Here is a 9,353-nt window from a genome sequence, read left to right on the forward strand (position 1 = left end):
ACACACATGTTGTATTGTGTGTATGTTGTGTTCTATTTCTCAAGAGAATGCTCTAATACAGGTAGTTAGGGCCTCCTTTCCAATTATTAACCACTAATTGGTTGGGCTCACTCTACATTAGCTGGTTCATTGCTGATATCAAAGTTTGGCCAGACAACTGAAGAGTAGGAGAGAAATCCCATCCTAAGACCATTTTCCTGAATGACAGAGCCTTTACATCCACATCAATTAGAAATACTTAGATCTCCAAGGAGAGGCTAAAGATAGCCCTTGTCCCAAGCAAGACCAGGCTTGAACACCCTACACACATCCAGTTTAAAGACTTGATGCTAACTGTCCACGGGTGTCATTCGAGCCCTGGGGGTGACCAGGCCTCACCTTTCAAATTCCAAGGGTTGTGTGCGGCGGTTTTGCTGTCTGGCATTCAGTGTTTGCAAAGGACAAAGCATCACCTAAATCCCGGGCACACGTTGCTTCATACCAAGAGATCGATGGGGAAGGAACAGAGGTCTCTTCTGGTTCTTAGGGCTATGGATTTAAAATAAATCAGGCGACACAGTCTGCTCCTTTGTACTTGGTAAATTATTCATCATGGCAATTCACTGGAAAATAAGGGCTGCTCGGTGGGCCCGCAGACTTGGGGATAATAATAACAAGGCTCGTGTAGATCTATCAGGGAGACGGCGTGCTAGTCCGAGTGCCACCGTCGTCCAGCCTGACAGTGGCTTATCCATAAATCCTTTCCCGGCGTCATGGAGGGAGAAGGTTTGAGGAAGTGAATTCAGGACTCCCATGCAAAGCGCGAGGCACAGACTGCCCCCACCCCAAATCTAACACGAAACTCCAGGCTTCCTTTCCTGCTTAATTCCTCGTACCGTCTTCCCTGAGTTATTACCCGGCCAAGGTCGTTCTTCTGACGACGGGTCCTGCGGTTCCAGGACACGCGATTTCGCTCAGTGCCATCCTCTCTGGGCACACTGTCGAGACGGCAGCGTCACACGCCCTCTGAACAGCCATCTGTGCCAAGCAAACATTTGCCCCCAGCGCTTTAGACTTTGACAGGCCACAGCGTGATAAGTCATGGGACGTGTTCCCACAGGAGCCCCTGTGAATCGACTGCAGCCAGACTCATCCGGTGACAAGTGACAGACAGCAGGTAACGCAGGGAGGTCAGGTGGGCTGCCAGGCCCAGGGCCCACTGCTCCCCAGAGCACATCGGCGAGGGACAGGAGTCGGCAGGACCCGGCAGCAGCCACCCGGTCGGCTTGCACGGGTCACAGGGAGGCCCGGCAGCCAGTGGCTGCCAAACTCCTGGTGCCGTTCTGGCGTGGTGAGAGCAGAGGAAGGTGACATGAGGGCCTCGCTCTTTAAAGGAACCTGGATTGTGTGATAAATGCATCTCTTTCTCCATGCTTTGCATCCCCAAATGAAAAAGGCTGAGAAGAATCCCCTGTCTGAAAGGAAACTCTTCCCTTGCTCTGCTGACACCAGCCCACCCCAGTCACTGCCTGGGTTTGCTGCATTTCTCAGCACAGGGGCGCCCGGGACAGGAGGGGTGGACAGAGGCTCCTTCCAACTGAGGCCCCCACAGTGCGGGGGGAACCGGCGTCTCCCAGGAAGGGGAAACCCTGCCCGGTCCCTCCCTCCTGCAGCCTGCTTTGCAACATGATGGGGGGAGAGATGGGGTCACGGCTCAGACCCTGGGGACAGACTGGCTTAGAAACCCAGCCATACTGGGATGGGACCCGGTCCCCAGATTGATAAGCCGCACGTTTTTCTGCAGCTCTCTGACTTCTCGCCACTGTCAGAGTCCTCTTGGCACAGCTGTGGGCGATTTCTGATTCTTTCCTAACGTAGATGGAGAAAACTGAAAGAACCTGATTGAAATGGCACACACACACAAACATATACACACACACAAACATATACACACACAAACACACACACACATAAACATACACACATGTACACACACACAAATGCACGAACAAACATGCACACACACAAATACACACACACACACACATACACAGAAACACACAAACATGCACATACACATGCACACACACACATACACACAGATGCACACACAAACACACACAAACACACAAGTACGCACACATACACACACAAACGTACACAGATGCCATACACAGAAATACAGCTAAAACCCCTTTGTAATCCCAACCCGGCACTATAAATTGTTCAGAACCTGGCTCAGAAGAGAGAGACAGAGGGAGACAGAGAGACAGAGACAGAGAGGCAGAGAGAGAGAGACAGAGAGAGACAGAGAGACAGAGAGAGAACAAGCAGAGATGTCCGAGCAGGTTGATTTACTTAGCCGTCACGGATTTCAAAGCAGCCTCTTAACCTCCCCGACTCCCCGTCGAAGCGCTGACACTGCACATGATTTCAGACCTAAAACAGAGCTCTGTTCTTCTTTATCCGACTTTGGCCCTAAAGGCAATTTTGTCACCTCCCAGTCCCATAATAAATTTAATGGGTTGTTGAATTACGTTCCTGTGCCTGGGGCCTTGGCAGGCGTAGCTGTCTATAAACCGTAGAAAGATAAAATACCGACTTTTTGGCCTTAGACAAACTTCAGATTCCATCGTGATTGACCGGACAAATGAAAAAGGCACGAGATTAGGCAGTGGAAGTTCTTAGGGTTCTCTTCCCCCGAGAGCGCCGTCTGACAGAGCTAATCTTCAACCCCCAAAGCTCAAGTTCCTATCAGATTCTTAATCGGGTCAACCCCTGGGCTTGGCAGAAGGACGCGTGAGCGATGGCTATGGCCCAGGACTGACCTCCACGTCCCCATCGTGGTTTCTGTCTCCATCTTGCTAGGCGGGACGGGAGTGGCTCTAGCTTCCAGACCTGGAAATCCAGGGCGACACCCCATCTGCCAGCCATCCTCTCTATACCCACGTGCATGCACCCTCTCCCCCAAGCCCAGACCACGCCCACCTGCACCCCAATACCCCAGAGAGAGCTCAGCTTTAGGAGGTGAGTGGGGCTGTCCTGACCAAGCTGTTTGACCCAAAGGGAAGGACCAGTGAAGTCTTTCTCCACCCAGGGTTGGTCCTGAAGGAATCGACACAATCAATATTGTCACAGGGTCACTCTAGCCTCCATCTGGGCATTCCTCCGGATCAGTTTTTGTTATTCATCTGTTTAAAGAGCTTTTTTATTTGCAAGTGCATTACATTCTAGGTACACTAAATCCTTATTATTCAGAACAGTCAGGAGATGGGGTCAGTTATGCTACTTTAATTTTCAAATCCTGATGTGTCACTGGGGGAGCTTGTCTCTAATTGAGATTGCTGAGCCATGACCTTAAAAATACCGATGTAGAAGGTCTAAAATTGGGATCTAGACTCTGCTTTTTTATGGGCACCCGAGGAGATTCCAGGCTAGGTGGTCTAAGTAACACTGCTTTGGCTGGCAGGTGATCATCTGTAGCTAACTGCGGGAGAGACTTTCAACGTCCTTTGTGAGTCTGTAAAGTGTGAAAAATAAATCATACTTCTATTGGGTTTGTTTTTGTTTTTTTGGACAATATAAAAAGTACAAAGTTATCATCAAGGAAGAAAATAAAACACACGAGTAATGTGGGCTTTCCCCATCTCCCTCCTCCCTCCTCATTGTTCCCCAAACGCCTGCTCAGGGCACGGCCCTAATTCAGGACGTGACCGACCCCATGCTTGCTTCTGGTGAGTTTCCAGGAACCTCGGGAGGACACATTGGGGAAAAAAGGGCAAAATGCCTGTGTTCGGCTGCTCCGATCACACCTCCCTCTGGATTTGTGCGTATTGCCAAGGTGGCGGCCCTGGAACCTTCCGGAACAATCCAGCACACGTGCTACCATGTGGAGCCCATTTCTGGGGCTCAGTAGAATCGTGATGACCTACAGAAGCCACACCAGGGGCCTCTGGCCAGGTCAGAGCTGAATGTCCTGCAGCCTAGAAGCGTGTCGCAGACACATTGGGGACACTCCCCTCCCGGGCAGTAAGTGAGGGGCTCTCTGATCTGGCCATAGCTTTATCCAACCAGGGCTGAGTCTAACAGGTTCTCGAGGCAAGTCCTGCAGCTACTTTGAGGTGTGTGCATCTCATTGGCGAGCCACGCCACGGTTATTCATAGTAAGTTCTAAGCCTGCGCTAACAGCACCGTGGGAACGCCCACGTGGGCCTTGCACAGGTAACACAAGGGGGGTTGCCTGGACCCTGGCCTTAGTATGCAGAACAAACATGGTTGTCTTTTCTTCCTTTTTTCTCTCTTTTATACTCCACTCCTACAACTGCACAGCGGAGCTCACAGGAGGGCCGGTCTAGGGAGTGGTTTCGGGTTGTTTTTTTTTTTAATCACAAGCTACCAAATGAGACCACATTCCTGCGGTCACAAATAGACATAAGGCTATTAACCTTATTAGGCCCGAGACTGCGTCTAGCTCCGGAGACATCCACTGAGCGACACCACGGCTCTGAGATCTCTGCAGCATCAGCTGGCTGCAAATCCCAGGACGCCATTTTTAAAGGGGTCTCTCTGTGGCCATTTGTGGCAAAGGTCAAGGTCATTCCAATTAGCACCAGATACTAAAAAGAAGAAGGGATTGCATGGTTTAAGCCCGGGTGCAGGTTGCAGAATAGCCCGAATGAAGTCGCTATGGGGCATTCACTGCTTTTGCCTGGTGTTGGGGAATGTGTCCGATGCCATTCACCCGCCATTTTGCTGAGACTCAGGGCCATCGTAGGTGCCGGCTGTGAAGGGACAGAGGGCCTGGCAGCCTCTCTCAGCCCATCTCCACCTACCAGGGTCCCAGCAGGGAATTAAGCTCCTACAGAAAATTATTTGAGTGACAATTTTGTCAGTATTCCCAAGAATGGCAGGTAGCTGGCACCACTGTAGAGACCTAGGAGAGAAGTCAAAGCTCTAGATACCTGAGGGTCAGGGCTCAGTGCTCTCGGGGACCCCCAGCTGAGAAGGGCAGGGTGTGTAACTTTGATTGCCAAGTTGTCCAGCGGCCCTGACAATTCTGCTCCTTCAGTGACAAGAAACTGCAGAGACAACCTTCTGTCATCCAGGCACCTGTGGGCCATGCCAACACCCCAGCTGGGGGGTGGAAGCAGATATGCATTAAAAGACGCTTGAATTGGACCCTGCTGGGACACTCCTGATCCCAGATAAACGTCCGGCTCCCATCTGGCCAGGGAGAGACGTGCCGAGGGGACAGACTGAGCTTGGCCCAGCCTCACGTGGGCGCTTTCTTATTCCAGGGCGTGTGCCCCGTGACTGATGACTGATGCCAGGGGTGCTGTCACTTCAGCCCACATCACACATCCCTAGTCCCTGGAGACTGTGGCCCAGTTGGTGGCCAACTCTCCCCGGCAAATCCCACCCTAGCAGATGCTCGGCCCGAATAAGGACCCCCTGTTGCCAAGCCAAAGCTTCAGGCACGGGTGACACTCTGACTCAGCCAGAGCCGGACATATTGATTTTGCATCTTTCTGACTGTGAAGATTAGTTCTTGTGAATGTTAATGTTTCATCTCCTGGAACCTCGAGAAACAGGGAGGACAATTTAGCAGCGATGGGTGGGAAAGAATCGAGTGAATCTATTGCTAAGCCAAGGAGAGATTTGGGTGGGGGGAGGGCAGGGAAGGAGCCAAAAGATACATTCAGGGGCAAATAAAATGTCAAAGGGAAAATTCAGCTTGTCAGGATAAAAACTATGAGGATTATCCTTCTCCAATTTTAAAGGTCAATATTATTTCTCTAAACTACACTGGTTTCATAACGTGCGAAAGGAAAGCTGAATGTAAGGCCACGAATTTACTAAGAGAGGGCAGGGTAAGACTTGCCCTCGGCAGCGGGGTTGCCAGATGAAATACAGGACGCCCAGTTACATTTGAATTTCAGAAAAAGAACATTTTTTTTAGTGTCACCTTAAGTATGTCCCATGCAATATTGGAGACATAGTTATACTAACACTAATTGTTTATCTGCAATTCACATTTTATGTGGCGTCCTATATTTCTTTTCTTTTTGCTAAATCTGGTGACGTATCTTGGCTGGGACACTTGTCCCACTTTGGGTGTCTACCACCGGTTTGCCGCTGCTGGAGCTGGCCCGCATTACTTAACACGTCTGTGTTTCCATTCATTCACCTGAAAAATGAAACAAGCATCCTGCCAGCTGGCCGTGGACATAGATATGTCCAGGATCTGTTTTCAAAGAAGTTCAAAAAAATATCAACCATCAAATACGAAGTTTAAGGCCAGAGACCCCCTTTTTAAAGGGAGGGGACAGTGATCTCAATGTACTGAAGGATCACGTGTGCCTCTCAGCTAGCAACACCCCTGCCCCGTGCCCTTAAGACTGTCAGGCCATGTCTGTAGCTGGGCGTGGGGGTGGGTGGGGGTTAAAATCAGTTCTCATCACCAGGCAAAGCTTCTCCAGATTGCTGAGTTGTGCAGTGGGACAGTGGTCAGTCGTCTGTCTGTAGGGGACTGAGGGTCTCCAAGGAAACAAAGCTCACTCTAAGGGAAAATAAATCAGACACCATGCGTGTGGCTCAGCAGGAACCTTCACTTCTAGGAGGGGGAAGAGGGGCTGTTCGGACGGCAAGGGTTTCATCACGGGACCAGCGTCTGAGTGTGGGGAGTGAACAGCAATAGTGGTGTGACCGAGCCCAGAAAGTGCTATCCACCCTCCACCCTCCACCCTCCGCTCCCCAAAACCCCACTGGGGCATAAGTAGCATGCACAGGGCTGTTCTTACAGCAAGCAACACCAAGGGGGCTGTTCCCAGAGCCCTCGCCGAGCCCCCATGGGGTGGTGGTCCACGCGGGTACTGGGGACAACCCTTTCTCCTCTGTGTGCACCTGTCCAGATGCAGCCGGCAGGAGCCCAGGGGCCTGACGGGGACAGGGGAGGCAGCAAACTGGCCCGCCCTACACACAGTAGGTGCTCAGTGAGTGGATGAAGGAATGCCTGATCTGAGTGATGTTCACACAACGAACAAAAAAAAAATCCAACTCCAAACTGAATGAGACACAGGATCGTGTATGAGGCAGATTTCTCCTTTTTTCTCTACTTTCTAAACTGTGGTTAAAGAAAATGCCAGTATTTGGTTCAATTCCCATCTGGCACCTTTCTCAGCGGTAAACTGATTTCAAGTTTTTTTTTTTTTTTCTTTCTTTCTTTTTTTTTGTAAAGCCTCATCACGAAGCTTCTATAGTTAGGTATAATTCATCAAGGTTTAGAATTAGCCCAAATTTCTCTAAATCCTTCTTTATTTCTTCACACAAGGCTTCATGATTGTGGGTTTGGAACATTAAGATGCAAATGACCGAGGCGGCGCTTGCACATGTAAATCTGCCGTGTGGCACTCGGCTCTGGGGAGGGACACCAGCCTCCCCCCCCCGGGTTGTGAAGCTGAAAAAGGAGGAGGGCCAGGAAAAATGGGGGAGATGCTAGGTTTGCAGCGATTCATGCTTTGTCAGTCGAGGTAAGAGGAAAGCCTTTATAAGCTTTTGAAAACCTAATCACTAACTGACAGGCAGAACCCTGGCCGGGGGGACAAGGCAGAAGTGGCCGGGAGGAGGCGTTGGAGCCAGAGGGTCTGTTTCCACCCAGACGTGAGACCGGGGTGTTGCTGGCCCGTCTTCCTTTCCCTCTGAGCCTGGGTGCGATGCCTCCTACCAGAGTTGGCGTGTTTCCTCCTGAGAGAATTGGAGGTGACAAAGAAGATAAAATGGAGTAACGACATCCCGACAGAAGCCAGACAGTTGCAGATTTGTTCTCCAGGAAGGGATCCCCTGCCCAGTGTCCAGCAGCACCTCTCTCGCCTCCCTGCTGCCACTTCTGCCCTTGCTCAGCTGCCTGTCCCTCCCCTCCCCTCCCCTCCCCTCCCCCTCCTTCTCCTTCAGCTTCATCTCCCTCCCCCCCACCATCCTCCCCCCACCCTCCTGCTGGCCCTGCCCTGTCCACAGTGGGCAGCCCCTCCCCTCCGGCCCCCACACCCTGCCCTCTGTCCCCATCCTCATCCTCCCTGCCACAGCCACACACGCACTGGCCTCCGGCCTCCCTGGCCCTGGCTTCTCTGCAACCCGCCCGCCCTGGCCAGGGTGAGCCACGTGCTGTTGGGCCCCAGGCCTTGGGGGACAAGCTGCAAAGAAGGAGCAGTGCTTCCGTGTGACTATGAGCCAGGCTCCACGGGGACAAACACTTCGCCTCTCACGCGCTTGACTTGCCTGACAAAACCCCGCGGCTCTGCCCACCTGAGCCTCCCGCGAGGAAGAAGAAAGGCGAGTCTGCTCTTGTCCTGCCTCGCCCTGGCCTGGAGTCCCATCAGCCGTCCCCGGGTCTCTGTGCATGGGGAGGGGACCGGTCCAAAGTCAGGTGCCTCGAATGGAGCAAGCTTTGGGGACGCCGCAGAGGCAGTGTGGGTCAGGAAAAGGCAGGTGCGGGTTCTGGGGTCACCATGCATGGCGTGGGCAAGATGCCTGATCTCCGGGGACAAGCCCCCCTATCAGAGCACTGTGGCAGGAGGAAACCACATGGCTGTGGAGCAGGAGGAGGCATCGCGCCTTTGCTATGGGGAAAAGCGATTGCCCTGTACCTGCTGACAAAGGGGACTGGCCACAAGGACAGGCCTGTCCTGGAACAGCCCTCTCCTTGCTGCCCTCCTCTCGGGGGTCCCGGGCGGTCCTGGGTCAGCTGTCGGCTGCTGCTTCCTTCTGTGTCTCCCACAGGCTCTTTCTGTTCCTGGACGGTTGCGGGTCCCCACAGCCACCCGCACACGGTGCTTCCTGGGCTTCCCTGTCCTCTCTCAGCGTTTGCTCCACCGCCGACAGCTCTGTCCCTTGCTTGCTGGGTGTGTCTGATTCGCGGCTCCAAGAGATTTGCCTCTGCACGTCGTGGTGCCACGTGATGGCCCCCAGTCAGGGGCAGGGCCCTGGCCAAGCCAACAGTGGCAGAAGGGAGGGGTCGTGAGACGCGGCTGCCTGTTCTGCCACCTGCTCGGCAGATGCTGAGGGAGGCCCCTTCTCCCCAGCAGGCCTGGGGGTGGTCCGTGATTGACATCTCTACCCACAGCGTGCAGGGCTGACACCGGAACTGCAGAAAAGGGACACAGCTTGCATGGAGACCGGAGGACAGCCTGTGCCTCACTTCTGGTGCATCTTAAGTGCCCCCGCGCCTGTAAAACTGAGGTCAGACTGCTCAGATGTGACCCCTCCTCAAGGTCAACGTGAGGGATGCATAGGAGGACGGACCGGGAGCCCCATGCAGAAAGAAAACTTGAGACGAAGTGACTACATAGAAATTTTTAATTTTTTTTTTTAACAGAATT

At 52.7% G+C, this 9,353-nt stretch overlaps 1 long non-coding RNA gene across 1 annotated transcript; it reads right to left on the bottom strand.

Annotated features, from left to right (window-relative positions):
• Positions 1 to 7,275: 7,275 nt before the first annotated feature.
• LOC123627451 lies at positions 7,276 to 8,456 on the bottom strand. Its single transcript, XR_006731295.1, has 2 exons — positions 8,281 to 8,456; positions 7,276 to 7,722 (listed from the first exon to the last, which is right to left on the bottom strand). It is a non-coding gene; the product is annotated as an uncharacterized LOC123627451 (long non-coding RNA).
• Positions 8,457 to 9,353: the final 897 nt, after the last annotated feature.

Source organism: Lemur catta, chromosome 25 (genome assembly GCF_020740605.2).
Source record: "Lemur catta isolate mLemCat1 chromosome 25, mLemCat1.pri, whole genome shotgun sequence".
NCBI lineage: Eukaryota > Metazoa > Chordata > Mammalia > Primates > Lemuridae > Lemur > Lemur catta.